The sequence below is a fragment of the Pseudorca crassidens genome, chromosome 12 (genome assembly GCF_039906515.1).
Source record: "Pseudorca crassidens isolate mPseCra1 chromosome 12, mPseCra1.hap1, whole genome shotgun sequence".
NCBI lineage: Eukaryota > Metazoa > Chordata > Mammalia > Artiodactyla > Delphinidae > Pseudorca > Pseudorca crassidens.
The window spans coordinates 59,079,859-59,105,105 of NC_090307.1; the positions used below are offsets into that span (position 1 = coordinate 59,079,859).

At 42.2% G+C, this 25,247-nt stretch overlaps 1 protein-coding gene across 2 annotated transcripts in view; it reads right to left on the reverse strand.

Moving 5' to 3' along the window:
* AKAIN1 (A-kinase anchor inhibitor 1) overlaps nucleotides 1-25,217 on the reverse strand; it is an 80,864-nt gene extending 55,647 nt beyond the window's left edge. Inside the window, exons 1-2 of one of the 2 annotated variants that reach the window (XR_010933131.1) lie at nucleotides 24,917-25,217; nucleotides 21,127-21,198 (exon numbers count right to left, since the gene is read on the reverse strand). The gene's annotated coding sequence lies outside the window, so the exon portion shown is untranslated. Of the gene's footprint in view, nucleotides 1-21,126; nucleotides 21,199-24,739 lie in introns of both variants that reach the window. The other variant, XR_010933130.1, reaches the window with a different exon arrangement.
* Nucleotides 25,218-25,247: the final 30 nt, after the last annotated feature.

Here is a 25,247-nt window from a genome sequence, read left to right on the forward strand (position 1 = left end):
TCAACAACCACCCTGGAGAACAGCTTGACAGTTTCTTGTAACATTAACTTCATACTTAGCCTAAGACCCATGCATTCTACTCCTAGGTGGCTACCCAAGAGAAATGAAACTGTATCCATACACAGACTTATGCAGAACATTGACAACAGCTTTATGCATTACAGCCAGAAACTAAAACAATCTCAAAGTTGATCAACATTGTATGGCTACACAAATTGTGGCAGAGGCCACAACACGGATAAATTTCAACAATGTACGGAGCAAAAGAAACCAGACGCAACAGAGTACATACTGTACGATTCCATTTACATGAAATTCCAGAAAAAGCTGAAGAAGCTATGGTGACAGAAAGCAGATCAGTGATTGTCTGGGGCTTGGGGACACAGCGAGGTGGATCCGGACTGACTGAAAAGGGACACAAAGGAACTTTTGGGGATGATGGAAATGTTCTATATCTTTACTGTTCGTGGTGGTTACGTGGGTATCTACATGTGTCAAAACTCATTGAACTATATATACTTATAATGGGTGCATTTTCACGTAAATTGCACTACTATAAGTTGATCTAAAAGTGAGTTTGTAATAATTTAATGTTTCTAGTAAATAGAAATATGGGTGAGAATATCCTAAAAATGGAATATTTCAAGAGCCAGATTTAACTATAAAGTACTTTAACTCAATTTTTCCTCATTCTTTAATGCTTTAAATCTAAAATAATTTCACGTTTTCTATTCAACACTTTTGAATCATTGTATTTAGCCACTATGAATGACTGAAGAATAAGTAGATATAAAATGTTAGAATTTATTTGAAGAATAAGCATTACTCTTTTCTTCATTCATTCACCAAATATTTATTGATCAGTACTAAGAAGAGTATTAGACACTAAAGATTCAGAGGCATAAGACCCAGTAGCTTAGAGTCCAGTAGAAAAAAAGAGATAAGAAAAAGAAGCAGGGGAGAGGAAGAGGGAGAGAATAACACTAAGACCCAGCTGAGGTCTGCAAACACTTATCTAGAGACGTGTCAGGTGCTATGGTCACATGCAGTCAGGTACAGGTATGTTAAAATATCTAAAGTAGGCCCAAGAAGGGGTCACTCATGCTAAGCACCAGTCAACAAACCAAAACTTAGCTAGTTTCTAAGCTGGGATCTCCCATAAAAGGAAGGCCTAGGTCCACCAATCAGCACTTCCCTGCTCAACACAAGTATCCAGACGAGCTCCAAGACATTCCTTTGCTCCATGAAGGGGGTAACCCTGCGTTGATCAATCAGCAAATGCCCAGTATAACTTCCTTGCCCCGATCGCTTTGCTCTATAAAAATCTCTCACCTAGAGCAGCTCTTCAGAGCTCCTTTCTCTTAGCACTTCTGAACCTGGATGCTGCCCGACTCATGATCTTTTCAAAATATATGATTGTTGGATTTTTCCTTTAACAGTTGAGAATGCACGTAACCAATGGGATCCAAGTGGTAAAGAAATCAAGGGAAAGAAATTAAGTAAGCCACGGGGAACTCTGTAAGGAGGAGGAAAATAAGAGGTGGCTCTGGATTAGAAGTTGTGAGGCTGAAATGCTAGCTCCACAAGAGCAAAGTAAGAAAGCTGCCAGGACTGAACGCAGGATTTCTGGGTTTAAGGTGGAGTCCTGGAGGACAGCAAGGTCTTGAGAGCACCCGTCAGTGACTGCAGAACAATCTCGGGGAGGGAGTGAAAGAACCCTGAGACTGAAGTGAGGGGCTGTGGAGGTCATCCTGGAAGGTGGGTGGGCAAGGAGGAGAAGATAATGAACCACACAGCTTGGCTCCTGTCAGTGGTAGTGGGCAGGGGAGTGCATGCTTAGTACTGAGAAGTTGCCAGATAAATCTACGGAAAAAAGAGTTAAAAGGTCCTTGAATAAGCTAATAATGCTTAAGTGGCATGATAACATTTGGAAATTGACATTGATCATTTTCACAGTAATTGATTTTTACACCGCTTTACATAACAACAGTAGACATTAGGCTGGCTCTTACAGCTTTAGAGAGAGACGGACCTGAGTTCAGAAAATAAGCAATCAAATTCCTGGCATTTGAATTGTAAAATAAGTGCTTGAAATGCAAAGCAGAGGCTAAAGTCTTGAAAGGCTAAAGGCTTTCAATCAATTGGCAGAGCAGAGCGGAAAGCTCTTCCGAGCACCAGCCTCAAGGTTAAATTTGTAACATAAAAGAGCTGGCGCGAAAAGGGGGAAAAGCATAGCCAGTTCTACATTTGTTTTATTCTGTTTGAAAACTCATTCAAACCCCAAAGGAAATATCTTGCATTTGTTTTATTTTGTTTGAAAACTCCTTTTGGGCTTGGAGGCAAGTGGTTTTTTTTGGTTTTTTTGGGTTTTTTCACAAGGACAGATAAGAAACTAGATTTAGCAGGGCCTCCAAAAAGGGGACTGTGTCTCAGCCTGCCTCCCAAGCCTGGTCAGTCCATGGAGAGGTGGGGCCTCAAAGGAGAAATGACTGAGAGCCCAGATGAATTTGGAGAAATCCCAAGACCTTCATCTGACTTTTATGGGTCTGTAGCTCAGAAAGACCTCTAGCTTCTTGAAAATTTCCAGGCTGAGGCTAGAGGGATAAAATACCAACAGCGAAGTGAGCTATCTGGGCAGATGAGCTGGAGGGCCACCTCCTATGCCCTTCCCAGCGCTAGAGAACGCTCACATGTGTAGAAGTGCTTAGACATATAGGGACAGGCCTCAGAACCCACCTCAGGATGGGTCTGGAGGTCAGAATAAGGAAGGCTCCAGAGGGACCAGAGGCCACGGAGACACGTGGGCACCTACGATGATGGATCAGGGATCAAGTCCCACAAGCAGAGGACTGACGAAGCTGCGTCTCAGCAACTGCCAAGGCACGGCTGATGCCTGCAAACTGGATACCCCACGCCCGGCCCTGAGTCTAGACACAGCCTCGGGAAAGGTCCAAAGGAGAAATCCTATATTAGCTATTTAAAAGCCAGAACTTTACTCAGAGGTTTCTGAAATGACTGAGTAATCAATCATTTTGACCGAGTCTGCCTAGAAGTAACTGGATTAAGTTTTCTGCCATCAGACAAAGTGATAAAAAGATTGGCTCTTAGTTATATATTTATTTATATTTTTTGCGGTACGCGGGCCTCTCCCTGTCGTGGCCTCTCCCTGTCGTGGCCTCTCCCGTTGCGGAGCACAGGCTCCGGACGCGCAGGCTCAGCGGCCATGGCTCACGGGCCCAGCCGCTCTGCGGCATGTGGGATCTTCCCGGACCGGGGCACGAACCCGTGTCCTCTGCATCGGCAGGCGGACTCTCAACCACTGTGCCACCAGGGAAGCTGGCTCTTAGTTATAAAAAATCTTTTGCTCCCCACCTGAGAGTGTGGGCTGTGACTCTCTACCAGCCTCACTAATGTTTCTTTGAGTGCTTGTTTAGGACACTCACACAGCGGTTCTGGCTGCCTGAGATGCTCTTCCTTTCATCCCACACAGCTGTCTCTTTCTCATCCAAGTCTGAGTTTAAATATTACTCAAAGAGATTTTTCCTGTCTAATCTTAGCATGTCTAACCGCCAGCTACTACACACACACACACACACACACACACACACACACACGCACAAATGTACACACCATTTGTTCTATATCAGGATCCTAGATTCATTTCCCTTATCTCCCTTTCCTCAATTTAGTATTTCATAGTTATTTCATTACCTGGTTAGTGCTACACTGGTATCACCATAAGGGCAGAGCCTGTGCCTGTTTAATTATCACAATGGTCACAGTGCCTAGCATGGTTTTAGCTCTACAGCAGCCATTTGAGAAACACATGTTGAATGACTATACCAAGCTTTATGCTAAATTCTTTGCCTGAATTTGTCTCATTTAATCCTGAGATAGATGCCGTTATTGCTCTCGTTCTAAAGGCGCAGCAAATGAGGCACAGAGAGGTTCAGTGGTTTTGCAAAGGTCACACAGCCAGTAAATGGTAGAGCTAGAATTTAAACTCAAGTAAGAAGGATAAAAAAAGCTAAGTGTGACTGACTGCACAGCATAGCGTTTTCTCTTTTCACAAACACAGAAGGTAATGGCCTGGGCCTCGCCGTCCCTGTGGCACTAGGAGGACAATGACCAGTGGACCCTCCCAAAGGCCAGTACACTGGAATGTGGGCCAAAATCCGTTTCTACTTCTTGGATGGGGGGATTTTTCAGTCCAAGGATGTAGTTTGTTGATGACAGTGTAGAGGTTCCCGATGGCACCTGGGGTCTACGTGGGGACAGACTACACAGATGAGGATGAGACAGAGCTCCATAGGATTCAGGGATATTTGGGTACAGCTTAAAAAACAAACCATTGGATACTTTTTTTTGTTTTTAATTGCCGAACTGCAGCAGCCCTCCATACCCCAATCCCAAAGCTCAGACCTTTCTTGAATGAGGTGGCAGGTGGGCTGAGGCCTTAGACTCACAGTCCATTCAGAACTTTAGGCATCCCCTCCCTCCCATACGAGTACTCTCCTGTGCTCTCACTCTCTCAACCGGAGGCAGCATCTTCCATCTACTCTAGAAGTCGGTGAGTGATCCTTAACTTGCCTGACTTTACTTTCTAAATATTTCTTAGATTTACCAGGTACCTTCCATTCCTATCACCCCTGCCCTAATCAAACCCTCATTCTCTCTCACGTGGACTACTGCCGTAGCATCGTAACTGGTCTCCTGTTTTCACATCCATCTGCTTATTTACATTCACCGCCTTTCTAGGCTTCTCTTTCACAACCACTCACCTCCATTTTCACAATAGGAAAGCAGTCAGTGTGTCCATAAATGGGTGTGGCTGTGTCAATAGAACTTTATAAAAACAGGTAGTAGGACAGATTAACCCGATTTACCACACACTTACCAGAATTATCTATAGAGAATGCAACACCAACCACATACTATGTCACTCCTCTCCAAAGGGAAAAATAAAACTTTTGATAACGCACGCTGTCTGTAAAAGATCCATACTTCTTTTTTTTTGTTTTTGTTTTTTTGTTTTTTCTGGTACGCGGCCCTCTCACCGCTGTGGCCTCTCCCGTTGTGGAGCACAGGCTCCGGACGCGCAGGCCCAGCGGCCATGGCTCACGGGCCCAGCCGCTCCGCGGCATGTGGGATCCTCCCGAACCGGGGCACGAACCCGCGTCCCCCGCATCGGCAGACGGACTCTCAACCACTGCGCCACCAGGGAAGCCCAAGATCCATACTTCTGAAGGTGGCCTGCAGGTGGCATCTGGCCTCGGCCTGCTGTCTGTCTTTTTATCTCACTACTCCCTGCCGTGCCATCCCACTCCTGCGACACAGAACTGTGTCTGGTTCCCCGCACACAGCTCTTGTTCCCTGACGTTCCTAGTCTGACATCTTTATCCATGTGCTTCCTCCTGCCCAGAATGACCTACTCACCTTTCCTCTTCACTTGGCTAATTCCTACTTATTCCTACAGAGAAGACGCAGGCCTCCTTCTGGAAGCATTCCGCTGTCCACAAAGGATTTGCTGCCGTCCCCAGCTTCCCAAGAATCCCTGTTCATCTCTATCATTGTTAGTACAGCCCTGGGTTATCATTATCTGCTTGTCTCCCCCATGAACTATGAGTTCCTCAACAGAAGTTTTCCTGTGTCTTATCCGCCTTTCAATCCAATGCCCAGCGTTTTCTTAGCACATAGTAGAAACCATACACACTTTAAGATATTTATTAAACGCACGCATGTTTGAACGAATGCAATGAACTAGTCTGATTTTAAAAAGAGACTGTATAAATGGAACAGAGCTTGAACACTATCATTGTGCCACACACATCTTTTGTTTTATATATATATGTACACACACACATATATATAATACCTCGGGTCTGAATCCCATCTCCATGACAAGACTATCAGTTCCAGAAAGTGTGTATGGGCTTCTTTCATGCCCCTCAGAGGCTGTGGTTCTGGGCCCACTCTGGGCATCATGGAAACACTTTTTCACTTTTAAATTAATATAATTTATTCCAAAGATCAGGTTTTAATATGAGCATTTACATGCCACGCCAAACAGGAAATTACTGTTACTTTCTAAAATACTTTTTCGAAATAAATTTATATCTCATCCACTTTCTGTGTGAGATTTTGTGCTTAAGAAAAGCGACATCTTTTGTTTATCCTGTCTTTAGGATTGACATCCTTATTTCTATTTTTGGATGAACATTTGTTGGTCATTTTATCATATGACAAGAATATATATTGAAAATACAATTTGAGATCATATGACGAACTAGAAAAAAGCCACGTAGAATAGAAGAAAGGAAAGTTAGGAGTCAGACAGATGTGCTTTTGCAAATCTAGTCATGAGAATCTAAGCATATTTTCTAAATGCTAAAACAGAAAAATTAATAGACAGCACATAGGGTTTGGAAGGAAGCTAAGTGATGTAACAAATGACAAAATACAATCTTGCCCAATGAACAGCAACTAGAGGCGGCAACTAGAGAAGCAGCAGGAGCCGTAACAGAGGTAGCAGTTTTTGTTATTAAATATCAACTTTTATGACCTGGCTTAAGTCCAAAAATCTACATAGTATTTTCCTCTGCACAAAGCTACTTCTTAGAGAAATGAGTTGAAAATAAATGAGTGTGAAATCCCTTTAAAATGGTATGGGAAAATAATGTTTAAGATTATTCATTAAGCTGTACACCTGAAACATTGTCAATCAACTATACGTCAATTTAGAAATTTTTTAAAAGATTATTCGCTAAATATTCATCTGATACATCTTTGCTTAACACGTATGAAATGCAAAGCAGAAGGTTAATCACTGTGGAAGGTATAAAAATAACATAGGATCCCTGCAGAAGCTTCTGTTCCTAGGGACATCCCTGGTGGTCCAGTGGTTAACACTTCGTGCTTCAGATGCAGGGGGCACAGGTTCAAACCCTGGTCGGGCACTAAGATCTCACATGCCACTCGGCGCAGCCAAAAAAGAATGAAAAAAGAATAGGAAGTTTCCGTTCTAATGAAGGAGAGACACACATATAAACCATGATATTGCAAGCCAGAATAGGATTAAACGCCAAGTAACAGTGTAAAGAAAGACCAAAGAATTCAAACAATGGACAGATTACTTCCAACTTTACAGAAATGAGTTTTATTTTTTTTCTTGAAATGAGTTTTATATAAGTTAAAATTAGAGAATCACAGGCAAAAAAAATGTGTAAAGGTAAACCTTAATGGACAAATACCCAGACATATGAGCCTCTGTCCATGGAAAAGCACTCATTTCACGCTGGTCCTGAGATTTGAGATTTTAAATGAACAGTCACTCCAAAACTTAGGGAAAATCGACACACTGCCAATAATTTCACATACATGTACTTTTGAACAACATAACGTTATTGCCCACCGAACCTGTACATTCCCTGCACACATGCATATACATACAATGTGTGTATTATATTATGAAAACTACCCTGGGACTTGCCTGGTGGTGCAGTGGTTAAGAATCCGCCTGCCAATGCAGGAGACACGGGTTCAAATCCTGGTCCGGGAAGATCCCACATGCCGCGGAGTAACTAAGCCCGCACACCACAACTACTGAGCCTGCGCTCTAGAGCCCATAAGCCACAACTGCTGAGCCCGCGACCACAACTACTGAAGCCCGCGTGCCTAGAGCCCATGCTCCGCAACAAGAGAAGCCACCGCAATGAGAAGCTGCGCACAACAAAGAGTAGCCCCCACTTGCCGCAACTAGAGAAAGCCCGTGCACAGCAATGAAGACACAATGCAGAGAGATTGGTTCAAGATGGTGGAGTAGAAGGACGTGCTCTCACTCCCTCTTGCAACAACACCAGAATCACAACTGCTGAACAATCATCGAGAGGAAGACACTGGAACTCACCAAAAGAGATACCCCACATCCAAAGACAAAGGAGAAGCCACAATGAGACGGTAGGAGGGGCACAATCAAAATAAAATCAAATCCCAAACTGCTGGGTGGGTGACTCACAAACTGGAGAACACTTATACCACAGAAGGCCACCCACTGGAGTGAAGGTTCTGAGCCCCACGTCAGGCTTCCCAAGCTGGGGGTCCGGCAACGGGAGGAGGAATTCCTAGAGAATCAGACCTTGAAGGCTAGCGGGATTTGATTGCAGGACTTCGACAGGAGTGGAGGAAACAGAGACTCCACTCTTGGAGGGCACACACAAAGTAGTGTGTGCATCGGGACCCAGGGGAAGGAGCAGTGACCCCACAGGAGACTGAACCAGACCTACCTGCTAGCATTGGAGGGTCTCCTGCAGAGGCAGGGGGTGGCTGTGTCTCGCTGTGAGGACAAGGACACTGGCAGCAGAAGTTCTGGGATGTACTCCTTGGCGTGAGCCCTCCCAGAGTCTGCCATTAGCCCCACCAAAGAGCCCGGGTAGGATCCAGTGTTGGGTTGCCTCAGGCCAACCAACCAACAGGGAGGGAACCCAGCCCCACCCATCAGCAGACAAGTGGATTAAAGTTTTACTGAGCTCTGCCCATCAGAGCAACAGCCAGCTCCACCCACCACCAGTCCCCGCCATCAGGAAACTTCCACAAGCCTCTTAGATAGCCTCATCCACCAGAGGGCAGACAGCAGAAGCGAGAACTACAATCCTGTAGCCTGTGGAACAAAAAACACATTCACAGAAAGATAGACAAGTTGAAAAGGGAGAGGGCTATGTACCAGATGAAGGAACAAGATAAAACCCCAGGAAAACAACTAAATGAAGTGGAGACAGGCAACCTTCCAGAAAAAGAATTCAGAATAATGATAGTGAAGATGATCCAGGACCTCAGAAAAAGAATGGAGGCAAAGATCGAGAAGATGCAAGAAATGTTTAACAAAGATCTAGAAGAATTAAAGAACAAACAAACAGAGATAAACAACACAATAACTGAAATGAAAACTACACTAGAAGGAATCAATAGCAGAATAACTGAGGCAGAAGAACGGATAAGTGACCTGGAAGACACAATGGTGGAATTCACTGCTGCGGAACAGAACAAAGAAAAAAGAATGAAAAGAAATTAAGACAGCCTAAGAGACCTCTGGGACAACATTAAACACAACAACATTCGCATTATAGGGGTCCCAGAAGGACAAGAGAGAAAGGACCCAAGAAAATATTTGAAGAGATTATAGTCAAAAACTTCCCTAACATGGGAAAGGAAATAGCCACCCAAGTCCAGAAAGTGCATAGAGCCCCATACAGGATAACCCCAAGGAGAAACATGCCGAGACACATAGTAATCAAATTGGCAAAAAATGAAGACAAAGAAAAATTATTGAAAGCAGCAAGGGAAAAACGACAAATAACATACAAGGGAACTCCCATAAGGTTAACAGCTGATTTCTCAGAAGAAACTCTACAAGCCAGAAGGTAGTGGCATGATATACTTAAAGTGATGAAAGGGAAGAAACCACAACCAAGATTACTCTACCTGGCAAGGATCTCATTCAGATTCAATGCAGAAATCAAAAGCTTTCAGACAAGCAAAAGCTAAGAGAACTCAGCATCACCAAACCACCTCTACAACAAACGCTAAAGGAACTTCTCTAAGTGGGAAACACAAGAGAAGAAAAGGACCTACAAAAACAAACCCAAAACAATTAAGAAAATGGTAATAGGAACATACATATCGGTAATTACCTTAAACGTGAACTGATTAAATGCTCCAACCAAAAGACACAGGCTTGCTGAATGGATACAAAAACAAGACCCATATATATGCTGTCTGCAAGAGACCCACTTCAGACCTAGGGACACATTCAGACTGAAAGTGAGGGGATGGAAAAAGATATTCCATGCAAATGGAAATCAAACGAAAGCTGGAGTGGCAATACTCACATCAGAAAAAATAGACTTTAAAATAAAGAATGTTACAAAAGACAAGGAAGGACACTACATAATGATCAAGGGATCAATCCAAGAAGAAGATATAACAATTATAAATATATATGCACCCAACATAGGAGCACCTCAATACATAAAGCAACTGCTAACAGGTATAAAAGAGGAAATCAACAGTAACACAATAATAGGGGGGAACTTTAACACCTCACTTACACCAATGGACAGATCATCCAAACAGAAAATTAACAAGCAACCACAAGCTTTAAATGACACAACAGACCAGATACATTTAATTGATATTTATAGGACATTCCATCCAAAAACATCAGATTACACTTTCTTCTCAAGTGCGCACAGAACATTCTCCAGGAGAGATCACATCTTGGGTCACAAATCAAGCCTCAGTAAATTTAAGAAAATTGAAATCACATCAAGCATCTTTTCTGACCATAATGCTATGAGATCAGAAATCAATTACAGGGGGAAAAAATGTAAAAAACACAAACACATGGAGGCTAAACAATACATTACTAAATAACCAAGAGATCACTAAAGAAATCAAAGAGGAAATCAAAAAATACCTAGAGACAAATGACAATGACAACACGACGATCCAAAACCTATGGGATGCAGCAAAAGCAGTTCTAAGAGGGAAGTTTATAGCTATACAAGCCTACCTCAAGAAACAAGAAAAATCTCAAATAAACAATCTAACCTTAACCTGAAGGAACTAGAGAAAGAAGAACAAACAAAACCCAAAGTTAGCAAAAGGAAAGAAATCATAAAGATCAGAGCAGAAATACATGAAACAGAAACAAAGAAAACAATAGCAAAGATCAATAAAACTAAAAGCTGGTTCTTTGAGAAGATAAAGTTGATAAACCATTAGCCAGACTCATCAAGAAAAAGAGGGAGAGGACTCAAATCAACAAAATTAGAAATGAGAAAGGAGAAGTTACAACAGACACCGCAGAAATACAAAGCATCCTAAGAGACTACTACAAGCAATGCTATGCCAATAGAATGGACAACCTGAAAGAAGTGGACAAATTCTTAGAAAGGTATAACCTTCCAAGACTGAACCAGGAAAAAATAGAAAATATTAACAGACCAATCACAAGTAATGAAACTGAAACTGTGATTAAAAATCTTCCAACAGGGCTTCCCTGGTGGTGCAGTGGTTGAGAGTCCACCTGCTGATGCAGGGGACACGGGTTCGTGCCCCGGTCTAGGAAGATCCCACATGCCGCGGAGCGGCTGGGCCCATGAGCCATGGCCGCTGAGCCTGCACATCCGGAGCCTGTGCTCCGCAACCGGAGAGGCCACAACAGTGAGAGGCCCGCGTACAGCAAAAAAAAAAAAAAAAAAAATCTTCCAACAAACAGAAGTCCAGGACAAGATGTTTCCACAGGTGAATTCTATCAAACATTTAGAGAAGAGCTAACGCCCATCCTTCTCAAACTATTCCAAAAAATTGCAGAGGAAGGAACACTCCCAAACTCATTCTATGAGGCCACCATCACCCTGATACCAAAACCAGACAAAGATACTACAAAAAAAGAAAATTACAGACCAATATTACTGATGAATATATATGCAAAAATCCTCAACAAAATACTAGGAATCAGAATCCAACAACACATTAAAGGGATCATACACCATGATCAAGTGGGATTTATCCCAGGGATACAAGGATTCTTCAGTATACGCAAATCAATCAATGTGATACACCATATTAACAAATTGAAGAAGAAAAACCATATGATCATCTCAATAAATGTAGAAAAAGCTTGTGTCAAAATTCAACACCCATTTATGATAAAAATGCTCCAGAAAGTGGGCATAGAGGGAGCCTACCTCAACATAATAAAGGCCATATACGACAAACCCACAGCAAACATCATTCTCAATGGTGAAAAACTGAAAGTATTTCCTCTAAGATCAGGAACAAGACAAGGATGTCCACTCTCGCCACTATTATTCAACATAGTTTTGGAAGTCGTAGCCACGGCAGTCAGAGAAGAAAAGGAAATAAAAGGAATACAAATTGGAAAAGAAGAAGGAAAACTGTCACTGTTTGCAGATGATATGATACTATACATAGAGAATCCTAAAGATGCCACCAGAAAACTACTAGAGCTAATCAATGAATTTGGTAAAGTTGCAGGATACAAAATTAATGCATGGAAACCTCTTGCATTCCTATACACTAATGATGAAAAATCTGAAAGAGAAGTTAAGGAAACACTCCCATTTACCACTGCAACAAAAAGAATAAAATACCTAGAAATAAACCTACCTAGGGAGACAAAAGACCTGTATGCAGAAAACTATAAGACACTGTTGAAAGCAATTAAAGGTGATACCAACAGATGGAGAGATATACCATGTTCTTGGATTGGAGGAATCAATTTTGTGAAAATGACTATACTACCCAAAGCAATCTACAGATTCAATGCAATCCCTCTCGAATTACCAACAGCATTTTTCACAGAACTAGAACAAAAAATCTTAAAATTTGTATGGAGACACAAAAGACTCCGAATAGCCAATGCAATCTTGAGGGAAAAAAATGGAGCTGGAGGAATCAGACTCCCTGACTTCAGACTACACTACAAAGCTACAGTAATCAAAACAATATGGTACTTGCACTAAAAGAGAAATATAGATCAATAGAACAGGATAGAAAGCCCAGAGATAAACCCACGCACCTATGGTCAACTAATCTATGACAAAGGAGGCAAGGATATACAATGGAGAAAAGACAGTCTCTTCAATAAGTGGTGCTGGGAAAACTGGACAGCTACACGTAAAAGAATGAAATTAGGGGCTTTCCTGGTGGCACAGTGGTTGAGAGTCCGCCTGCCAATGCAGGGGACACGGGTTTGTGTCCCGGTCTGGGAAGATCCCACATGCCGCGGAGCGGCTGGGCCCGTGAGCCATGGCCGCTGAGCCTGCGCGTCCAGAGCCTGTGCTCCGCAATGGGAGAGGCCACAGCAGTGAGAGGCCCGCGTACCGCAAAAAAATAAAAATAAAAATAATGAAATTAGAACACTACCTAACACCATACACAAAAATAAACTCAAAATGGATTAGACATGTAAGACCGGACACTATAAAACTCTTAGAGGAAAACATAGGAAGAACACTCTTTGACATAAATCACAGCAAGATCTTTTTTGATCCACCTCCTAGAGTAATGGAAATAAAAACAAAAATAAAGAAATGGGACCTAATGAAACTTCAAAGCTTTTGCAAAGCTACAGACAAGACGAAATGACAACCCTCAGAATGGGAAAATATATTTGCAAACAAATCAACGGACAAAGGATTAATCTCCAAAATATATAAACCGCTCATGCAGCTCAATATTAAGAAAACAAACAACCCAATCTAAAAATGGGCAGAAGACCTAAATAGACATTTCTCCAAAGAGGACATACCGGTGGCCAAGAAGCACATGAAAAGATGCTTAACATCACTAATTATTAGAGAAATGCAAATCAAAACTACAATGAGGTATCACCTCACACCAGTTAGAATGGACATCATCAGAAAATCTACAAAGAACAAACGCTGGAGAGGGTGTGGAGAAAAGGGAACCCTCTTGCACTGCTGGTGGGAATGTGAATTGGTTCAGCCACTGTTGAGAGCAGTATGGAGGTTCCTTAAAAAACTAAAAATAGAATTACCATATGGCCCAGCAATCTCACTACTGGGCATATACCCTGAGAAAACCAAAATTCAAAAAGAGTCATGTACCAAAATGTTCATTGCAGCTCTATTTACAATAGCCCGGAGATGGAAACAACCTAAGTGCCCATCATCGGATGAATGGATAAAGAAGATGTGGCACATATATACAATGGAATATTACTCAGCCATAAAAAGAAACGAAATTGAGCTATTTGTAATGAGGTGGACAGACCTAGAGTCTGTCATACAGAGTGAAGTAAGTCAGAAAGAAAAAGACAAATACCGTATGCTAACACATATATATGGAATTTAAGGGAAAAAATGCCATGAAGAACCTAGGGGTAAGGCAGGAATAAAGACACAGACCTCCTAGAGAACAGACTTGAGGGTATAGGGAGGGGGAAGGGTGAGCTGTGACAGGGCGAGAGAGAGTCATGGACATATACACACTAACAAACATAGTAAGGTAGATAGCTAGTGGGAAGCAGACGCATGGCACAGGGATATTGGCTCGGTGCTTTGTGACAGCCTGGAGGGGTGGGATAGGGAGGGTGGGAGGGAGGGAGACACAAGAGGGAAGACATATGGGAACATATGTTTATGTATGACTGATTCACTTTGTTATAAAGCAGAAACTAACACACCATTGTAAAGCAATTATACCCCAATATAGATGTTAAAAAAAAAGACACATGCACCCCAGTGTTCATTGCAGTACTATTTACAAAAGCCAGGTCATGGAAGCAACCTAAATGCCCACCAACAGACAAATGGATAAAGAAGATGTGGTACATATATACAATGGAATATTACTCAGCCATAAAAAGGAATGAAATTGGGTCATTTGTAGAGACGTGGATGAATCTAGAGACTGTCATACAGAGTGAAGTAAGTCAGAAAGAGAAAAACAAATATCGTTTATTAACGCATATATGTGGAACCTAGAAAAATGGTACAGAGGAACCAGTATGCAGGGCAGAAATAGAGACACAGATGTAGAGAACAAACGTATGGACACCAAGGGGGGAAAGCAGGGGGTGAGGGTCGTGGTGTGCTGAATCGGGCGATTGGGATTGACATGTGTACACTGATGTGTATAAAATTGATGACTAATAAGAACCGACTGTATAAAAAAATAAAATAAAATTCAAAAAAAGTAAAAAAGGACTTAGGATATGTAACATCCAAATACAATGCAGGGTCCTTTACTGGATCCTGGGACAACTGAGGAAATGTGAATATGATCTGGATATTAGATAATATAAGGTATTGTTGTCAATTTTGTTAAGTGTGATAAAGTTATTGTGGTTATGCAAACAGAAAAAGACATTTTTAGAGATGCACACTAAAATATGTAGGGGAGAAATGTCTGCAATTAAAATATTCTTATAAAAAAACAGATGAAGCAATTGGAGTCGAATGTTAATAAATGTTAACTATTAATCCAAAAAATACAAAAAACAAAAAAAAAACCCAATGCAGCCAAAAATAAAAAATAAATAAATAAATTTATTAGAAAAAAGAAACAAAAAACTGCCCTGCCATGCAATTGCTTGTGCTTACATTTACACTTTCCACCTTCATAAACCTTGGAAAGGTTACTGTCCATTCCCATAAATTCTGCTCTTTCGCTCCCTCTCTCCCTCATCCTTACTTCTCCCCTGACAAGGAGCAACTTACTTGAGTGGTAAGTGGAGGAGAGAACCTGATACTTGATGACTCCACTCCTTCCTCTCTCTGCCTTTATTTAGGGAGCTGGCTGCCCACACAAAGCCTGTGTCCTCCTCTGTTCCCTGTGCGATCACATCCTCAAGGACGATGTGGCCAAGTCTGCAATTTCTGTGCTCCTGTGACTCTGGTGGGTGCGTGAACCTCATTTTGGAATTCAGTATCACAAAGCCCATTTGTCTAAGCTACTCTAAGCCACATTCTCCAGTATCAGATGGTAAAGCTGATTTATTACTGGTAAAGTAATAAAAACTGTGTTTTAATCTACACCTGCCTGACTCTTTTGCCTCATCTGCTAAAAATGGGTTCACAGCTCCACCCGGCAAGAAGGGTCAAGTTCATCAGGCCCCCTCGAAAGCCAGTATCTTGGAGCACAAATTCAGGCTCAGATATTCTGTAAGAACTCTTCCAATTTCAAAACGAAGTCCAGGACTTACACTCCTGCCTGTCTGCTGGAGGCAGACAATATGGAGACAGAACATCATAGACTCACAGATTCTAGAAGTGGAAGGAAAATAAGATTGTTGACAGCTTTTCCGTGAGCAACCTGAAACCCAGAGAAGGAAGCTAACATGGTTCTGGCAGGACCAGGGCTCAGGCGTCCTGACTCCCACCCAGTCTGGTGAGAACTTTATCTGAGGAAAACCTCAGTTTTACTCAGCCTCACTCATTCCTGAAGGAGAAACAGAACAGACTGTCTCCAGAGCATGTTTCTCCAAATGATCCCTACCTTTTCCCACGCATATATGTTGACTCATGACATCACAGAAAAAGAACTGGGTATTTGGTCGTTGAAGGCAACATCACTCTTAAATACTTTTCTCTCGGTGACCTTTGATCCATCAGAGAAAAAGCCTATCATTTCCTGTAATCACCTAGGTAACTGAAGACATGTCGGCCGATGATTCATGATCACCAACCTCAAAAGAGCCCTTAACATTGTTTCCTCTGTCGGTGACTCTGTCACTCTTGTAACTGCTCTAAGCCCCAGACAGGCATCTCCCGCACTCACAGGTGGTCCTTCCTCCTTCTCGGGCACGTTGAAGACCCCAGACAGCAATGCCCTCTCCTCCCACATCCATCTGGCCAAACCCAGCTGTATGTGTGCCCAGCCCCTCCTTCTTCCCTCCAGTTACAGCAGACATGTACCCCTCAACCCACCTCCGGCCACTCTTCCCATCATGCTCAGATCCCACGCCCCTCCCACCTTCCCAGGTAAAATGCCACCATCAGTTCTCTCTCCCCTCTCCTGTTTGCTCTGCTGGTGCCTCTCATCTGGATCCTGCCCATCGACATTTCAGCTCGAACCTCTTCCAAACAGAAAGAGAAAACACGCTCTCTCAGTGCCACACTCACTTCCACTGTGACCACATTCAGGGCCAGGTCAGATCACTCAGAGGACTAAGTACTGAGGTACTCTTTCCCACATGTAAAGCAAACAGTAAAACAACGCCCAGAAAGCCCGATAGAACTGCGAGTTTTTGGTAACGACTCCTTTAGTTCATTGTTTCCAATTGTCAAGTACTAAATTCTTTCCACATTTGTTGTTTTGCTGCTCCTACTCTGCTACGAGCTTTGTCTTAAGCACATACTCAGTCTGCTCAATGGGTAATCCAGAATGTGCCCATTCTCTCCTATATTTACAACCAAAGGAATGGGATTTTCTATAACTTGCCGTCTTCCTCATTTCTCCTCCCACCATTGCATGTCTGGTTTCTGCCCTAATCACTCCACCAAAAGGCCTATTACTGAGCATCTAAGGCCTATCACTGACTTCTAAGCATCTAATGGGTATCTCTCAGTCCTCATCTTATTCCACCTCTCAGGAGACTTTGACTCTATTGACCTCTCGCTTTCCTTTTTGAACTACTCTCTTTTCTTAGCTTTTGTGCGTCTGGTTTTTCTCCTCCTTGTCTGACTGCTCCCTCTCAGTCTCCTCGTCAGACTCCTCCCTCCTCTATGAGCCTTTAAAAGTTAGAGAACCTAAGGGCTCTTTCTAGATCCTCTTCTCGTTTTACTTTATAGGCTTTCTCCAGGCAATGCCATCCAGTCCTACGGTTTCAGCTACCATGAATTTTTAGGAGAACTCTACAATTTATCATTCAAACCAGAGCATTTTTTCAGAGTAAAGGAGGGGTACTATTAGCAATTATGCCCAGACTGTTCGGGGCCAACTTGAATACATGGTCACCCTATATCTCTATGCCAACGAGCCCCAAACATGCTTCCCCAGTGAAAACCTCTCCTCTGAGCTCCAGACTCAAAGACCGAGTTGCCCACTCACTATATGCACTTGGATTCATTAATCCACGCTTTTAACAAATACTGAGAATCTACTATAGGTCGAGCACTGTTCCAGGAACTGATGATACAACAGTGAACAAAGCAGACAGAGCTCCTGTCCTCATCACGCTTCAATTCTCTTTGGGGAGAGAGGAACAAAAGTACAAATATATAAAAGCAGATATTTTTCACCATGATGAATGCTATGGAGAAAAATCAAGTGGGAGAAGGGGATAGGGAGTGTTGGGAAGAAGACGGAACACACGCTATTTAGTGTGATCAGATAAGGCCTCGCTGAGAAGGTGATGTTTGAGAAAAAGCCTGAAAAGGGTAAAGAAGCAATGAAAGTGGACATCTGAGCAGAGGGAACAAAAGGTGCAAAATCCTGTAACTGGCAATGTGCACGGCACCCTCGAGAAACAGTGATGACACCACGTGGGTCAGGCTGAGAGAACAAGGGGAAAAGCAGGGAGATAGATCAGAATGTTAACAGGAAGCCTACACTGCACAGGGCCTGGGAGGTGACTGTAAGGATTCTGGCTCTTACTCTGAAGAAATGCGAAGCCACTGGAGGGTTCTGAGCAGAGGAATGCCACGATCTCACTTGTGTTTTTAAAATGCTGCTCTGGGCGTGGGGCTGGGAGTAGAAGTAGGGGGCCCAGTTAGAGGCCGGCACGGTAACCCAACGGGACAGTTTTGGCGGCTCTGACCAAGTATTAGCTGTGAAACTGGTACAAGGTGATCAGATTCCATACACATTTTGAAGATGGAGCCAAGAGAATCTGCTGATGGTTGGATATCGTGTTTGAGAAGAAAAACGGAAGTCAAGGATAACCCCTGGGGTTTTGGCCAGGGTGACTAGAAAGATGACGTTTCCGTTTTCTCAGATGGAGAAAACTTCAGAAGGAGCAGGTCCAGAAACGAGGAGCAGAAACTCCCTTGGGAACATGTTAAATCTGAGACATGCATTAGACATCCAAGAGGAGCTCTTAAGTAACCAGCTGGATATACAAGTCTAGAGCTCAGGGAGAGGTCTAGGCTGGAGATAAAAACTAGGGAGTTTTCAGATCTATACATGGTACTTAAGTCCACACACCTGGACAAGATCACTAAAGAAGTGGAGGTAGAGGAGAGGTCCAAGAAATGAGATCCAGGCACACAGGGAGGTGAGGAAGAACACGGAAAGAAGACGGGGAGGGGCATCCGGGGGGCAGGAGTAAAACCAAGAGAATGTGACACTTGAAAACCAAGAGAAGACAGTCTCAAGGCGGAAAGAGTGATTTGCTATCAAATTGATCTCTGGCATTGATATTAAATGCTACCAATGGGTCCAATAAAATAAGGGTTGAAATTGACATGGAGGTCACAGTGACCTTGATACATTCAGGATGAGTAAAGTACCAAGTATGAAAGTCTGATTAAAGTGGATGTTGAATTAGAGAAGATAATACAGAGACAGTGAATACAAACAACTCATTTGCGGAGTTTCCCTGTTAAGAGGAGGAAAGAAAATGGACATTAGCCAGAGAGAAAAGTGAGGTCAAGAGAAGATTTTGGTGGAAGAGAAGAGTGACGATGCAGGGGAGAGAGGAGAGAATTTCTGAGTGTTGCCCTTGCCCTTGGGTGGTCCCATCCTAGGAGGAAATGGGATCACAAGTGAAGAGGTTAGCCTTTGCTAGGGTAAGCTTAGTTCCTCTGTAATGAGAGAAGAAAAGGCACAAGAAATGATTACAGACACCTACAGGCGGGTAGATGTGATGGCGAGAGTTCATGGACATTCTCTTCTGATCACTTCTGCTTCTCAGTGCGGCGGGATGCAAGCTCATCCGCTTAGAGTGAGAACTGGAGAAGAAAGATTTGAGGTGTGGTAGGTATGAACCAATCACCAAGGACAGTTGAAGAGTGAGTACTAGTGAAAGCCAGTATGATTTTCAGGCAGCATTATGGGTATGTTTGATATTAATGCTCATATAAATTGAGCCCATTCAGCATGGCTTTGTGTTTTTCTCCAGAATGAGGGCAGGTAAGGAGCAAGTAGAGAACTGAATTTAAGTACGATTGTGTTTTCTCCAAAAAGAGAGAATGAAGCAAGAGAAGATCAAGGGAGTCGAGCACGTATGCAAAGAGGTGATGATAACGATACTACAGAAGGAACAGAAATTAAATAAAGCGGTCAATGAGATGAGAAAAGAGTGAGAACCCATGAAACCATGAGAGATCAATAGATTATAGGTACTGGCGGGAAAAGCAACATTGGAGTAGGGGTACTAAAGAGAGTGAGATGGAAACATAAGAACTGGTGGTAATAGGGTGGTTGGAATTGACATTAAGGAAGGTTACAGTTATTAGTAATGGCAGGCTCAACATGTCCAAGATAAACCTATGATCCTCTTCCAGCATTTCCTATCTTAGTAAATGAAGTCACCAAGCTTTTCCTTTGCTGCATGCAATGCATCACTACATCTTGTCCATGTGACCCCTTATAGAATTCCCAAAGCTGTCTGCTTCTCTCTTTTCACCTGCTACTCTGCAAATCCAAGCTACCATCATCCCTTGCTTGGACAACTGTAACAGCCTTTTGGTTGGTCTCCTCACATCTGCTCTGACCCCAACTATAGCCAGAGTAATCTCTTCAAAACAAATAATCATGTGCCCTATTAATTAAAACTTCAATGGCTTTCTGTTGTTCTTAGGGTGAAGACCAAGATTTGTAATGTAGCCCACTGGGCACCTGCACTGTCTAGTCACCGCCTCCTTCTCCAGCCCTATCTTGTACTGTTTTCCCTTTCACTCTGTGCTCTAGTTATGCTGGGATTTTTGTCTTCAAATATACCATACTTCCTCTGACACCAGAGACTTTGCCGATTGCCTTTGTGAAAATCCCCATCTCCTCCCTAGTTAATGCCTTCATGTCCTTCAGATTTCAACTTAAGTGCCCTTTCTTCAAGGCCCACTTCTCTGACTACACAGTATCAACTGGGGTGCCCTGTCATAATTTTTCTTTTACTATGCTGCCCCAGTTTTCTTTAATCAAGGATCACGAGCTCCAGAATAGCAGCAACTGTATCTGTTTTTATTCACTATTGTGTCCTAGTACCTAGGACAATCTGACACATAATTCTGTCCTTTAAAGGACCACTTAACCTTGTTAAATTGATAGTCATATAAGCCATATTATTGCCTCTGCTATTAATATCTTGAATTCAGTGAATTCCTTAATGCTTTGCTTCCCACACGGAAAGCTCTGAAAATTCAATAAAACCATCCCTCCCACCAAAAATGCCAAAGTTCATTTAAATATTGTATAAAGCTTTGAAACCAACAAATGGTCTCTGATAAATACTCTGACATTTATAATCGCTTTGGTAAAGACATTGTCTTACTTGTATCATCAACTTTCTAATTTTTGATCGCTTCCAAAATGCTTTCACATGCATTACTCAATTGATTCCCCTAACAAATCTATAAAGGTTGGTGAATATAGCTGGGGTTCCAGACACGCTGACAAATGACCAAAAGAGACTGTTACCTTAGTATGAGGCCCACGTCAAAACAAAGCCCATTCATTCCAGGAGGCAGTAGGACTATCTCCTAAGGATACCTGCAAGAAAATTATACCCATTTAAAATGCTATTTCAGTTCCACAGGTTATCCATTCATCAAGCCCCTGGAGTATGTGTCTCACAAGTCTTTTTAGTGTGACATCAGGGGACATCTCACTTCCTGACTCACAGTTTGAGTCACTGTAAATGATTCCCCCAAAGAGAGCAAACAAGTGACAAAGATACATGCTGGACAACAAAAACAACCATTTATTAGACAGTCACACTGTCCTTTGTCATAATTGCTTTCAGCAGTTTGAAATATATTCTGATTAACCCCAGATAGGGACATGGTTCTGCATTTACTTGCCTAAAGGAAGTAACTATTTTGAAATATTCCTGATTTAACTTCTTTTTTACAAGAATTGTGAGTCAAATAAAAAACAATGTTCAGATGAGTTCTCTCACACTCACTCACTTTTGTTTAGGCCATTTCTTCAAATGTCTTCAAGTTTTATTCTAAAATAATCAAATTTCTACATAGCTGATTTTATGTGTCAACCTGGCAAGATTATGGTGACTAACTGTTTGGTCAAACATCTGTTTTTCAAGTTGCTGTGAAGGTATTTTTTGGATGTGATTGACATTTAGAATCATTGACTTTACAGTGAGCAGAGGGCTTCCCTGGTGGCACACTGGTGGTGCCTGCCAGTGCATGGGACACGGGCTCAAACCCTGGTCCAGGAAGATCCCACATGCCGCGGAGCAACTAAGCCCGTGCGCCACAACTACTGAGCCTGTGCTCTAGAGCCTGCAAGCCACAACTACTGTGCCACAGCTACTGAAACCTGCATGCGTAGAGCCCGTGCTCTGCAACAAGAGAAGCCACCACAATGAGAAAAACGCACACCAAAACAAAGAGTAGCCCCTGCTCGCCACAACTAGAGAAAGCCCGCACACAGCAACGAAGACCCAACATGGCCAAAAATAAATAAATAATTTTTTAAAAATATTCTTAAAAAAAAGTAAAATAAAGTGAGCAGATTACCCTCCATGACACAGGTGGGCCTCATTCAATCAGTTGAAGGTCTTATGAGCAAACGCTGAAGTTTCCCAAAGAAAGAGTTCTGTCTCCAGACGACAACACAGAAATTCTGCCTGCACTTTTATCTCAGACTCAGAACTGCAACATCAACTCTTCCCTGAATCTCCAGCCTGCCAGGTTGCCCTACAGGTTTTGGACTTGCAAGTCCCACAGTGGCAAAACTCACCCCCCACCCCAAATTTAATAAATTTAATAAATTTAACATCCTCCACTACAACTCTGTCCAAAGCAGGTGTGTACCATCATTCAATGTATTTTCTCTTAAGCCTTTTAAAACATCTTGAGAATGCACAGAACCACGGACATACAAAAAATTCATGGTCCTGGTTCTTATTTGTCATAGGATTTTTTTTTTTTGGTAGTATACACTTGAAAGATAGTTTTCTATAGACTATATCCATGAATATACCCTTGATTAAAGAAGAATTAGAAATGACTAAAAGAAGAATGTATTAGTCAGCGTTCTTCAGAGAAACAGAACCACCCTTATGACCTCATTTAACCTTAACTGCCTCCCTGAAATGCCTTATTTTCAAATACAGTCACATTGAAGATCAGGGCTTCAACATATGAATTTCGAGGGGACCCAGTTTGGTCCATATACACTTTAGGGAACTAGAAAAAGAAGAGCAAATTAAACCCAAAGCTAGCAGAAGGAAGGAAATAATAAGGATTAGAACAGAGATAAGTGAAATAGAGAATCAATGAAACCAAATGTCTGTTCTTAGGAAAAAATCAACAAAATTTACAGACAAACTTTAACTAGACTGAGAAAGAAAAAAGAAGATGCAAATAACTAAAATCAGAAATGAAAATGGGGACATTACAACCAACTTTACACAAATAAAAGAATGCTATGAATAACTGTTCACCAATAAATTAAATGAAATTGAAAAATGTCCTAGAAACACACAAATTACCAAAACTGACTCAAGAAGGAATAGAAAAACTGCACAGACCTATAACAAGTAAAGAGATTAAACCAGCGATTAAAAAACAACAACAAAAAACTAGAACTCCCAGCACAGAAAAGCTCTGGACTAGATGACCTATCATATATCTGGCAACATGTTTTTTTAAAAAAATGTATACTGTAACATATGATATGTGCATAAGAATGTATGCGGTATTACTAGTTAGTGGAAAGCACATCCTCAGTGTTTTGAGCTGACTGCCCAGTCTTGTATTTGCGTTCATAAATTTTGTATTTCTTATACTGAGGACAAACTAAGAGTTCATTTTGGCTCTGAAACCTTAAACGACATTTTGATACTCTCTGTAGCTCCAGAGAAATTCCGTAAGTTATAGCGACTCAGTAAATGGCTTTCCTTTTTTTAGATGAGCTGAATATGATGACATGTTATCTTTTTCCTTGGCAAAATAATAATAATAATTTCTAGCTAAAAAGGAACTGAAGAATACTACGTGTTTTCAGATTAAGCCTGAGATCTGAAATGCAGTCTCAGTTAAGCTAGGCATTCATCCTCTGTGCTTTCCAAAATTCCCTTTAGATAACTAATGTGTTAAAAATAGAAAGCATTTCTTTTATATTTCCTGTTTTCTTTCATTTTTAATAAATTTTGTTGTTTTTATTGTAAAATCAATAGTCACTTCAAAAATGCAGACACATAAAATAAAAATTTTACCACCCAAAGATAACCACTTTTTTGTTATTTGACTTTCTTCTTTCTTGAGGTACATATATTTTAATTAACTGATCTCAAGTACTTTTGTACTTTGTTTTTGAAAGTGTTTTAGCACAATTTATGACCTGCATCTTTATTAGGAAACATTATTTTATTAATACAAACTAGTCTCCAACAGTAAAATACCAAATAAAAGTACATCGATCAAGAGCCAGAATCAAAACCTACCATCTCCATGGAAATGACAAACGGAGGATTCTGGCAAAAAGTTATCACTTCTCATTTCTAAAAAGTCAAAAATTATATTCTTAAACGTAAATGTAACTACTCATCAAGATATGTTATTTGGGTTTCTTAGTCACTGAACCACACAGCAATACCTCCTCCTGAAATTTCCTCCCCACAGTTTCACCTCGGGTGGTTCTGGCATGGGAGGATTCTCGGGGTCAATCTTTGAGCGCCTCAAACATGGAAACAGTGGGACATAGCTGAAGTCCCAGAGCCTGAGACTGGTTCTTGGTAGACAACGTGCTTAACGACTCGCTGGTTGCAGACACACACACACACACACAGACACACACACACACAAAGGCTGAAGTTTTCTTTACCTAGCACGTCACACTGATGGAAAAAATAGGAGACTGGTTAGATAGGAAGGAGGTCAGAGCAGAGCCTAATTACAGTAGAGAAGCAGAGCTCACAGCCAGCGCCAGTAAACGGTGGCTGAATTGGACCAGATGGACTCTCTTCCTCTCATTCTTGTAAATACAGATGGCGTTCATCTCAACAGGGCCCCTTCCAATCTACAGACCCTGCCGCCACCTTAAGTTTAAGTTCATCCTCAATCACCTGGCACTCAGGAAGCCTTCACCAACGTACCACCGACTTTGTAGCCAGAATAAATTTGTATACTCTCTGAGCTGCTTGTGTCCTCAGGAAAACAAAAACAAACAAACAAACCAGAAACCCAGCATGGGCTTCACAGAGTCGGGAGGCTTAGATGAGATAGGATAAGGCGTCTGGCACCTGGGAGGAACTCCGGATAGGAGAGATGCTCCTGGTTCCGTCAAGTTGGAAGCCCCAAGGGATGGTCTACTCTGCAGGCACAGAGGGCTTCATTAGAACTGCCTCCTCGTGGCTGTGAAGCCTTGAGCGTAACATGCGAACATCCAGGAATATGGAACTTCAAAAAACTCTACGACTGCTTCGCAGCTCGGGAGGAGCGGGCGAGGCCGCAGCTGCCCAGTGACGCGCGATCCCTGAGCAGACAACTTCCGCTTTAAGCACCTGCTCGCCGGCCGCGAACAGAGCCTACCGGAAGTCGCAGACGGAGCCTACCGGAAGTCGCGGACAGAGC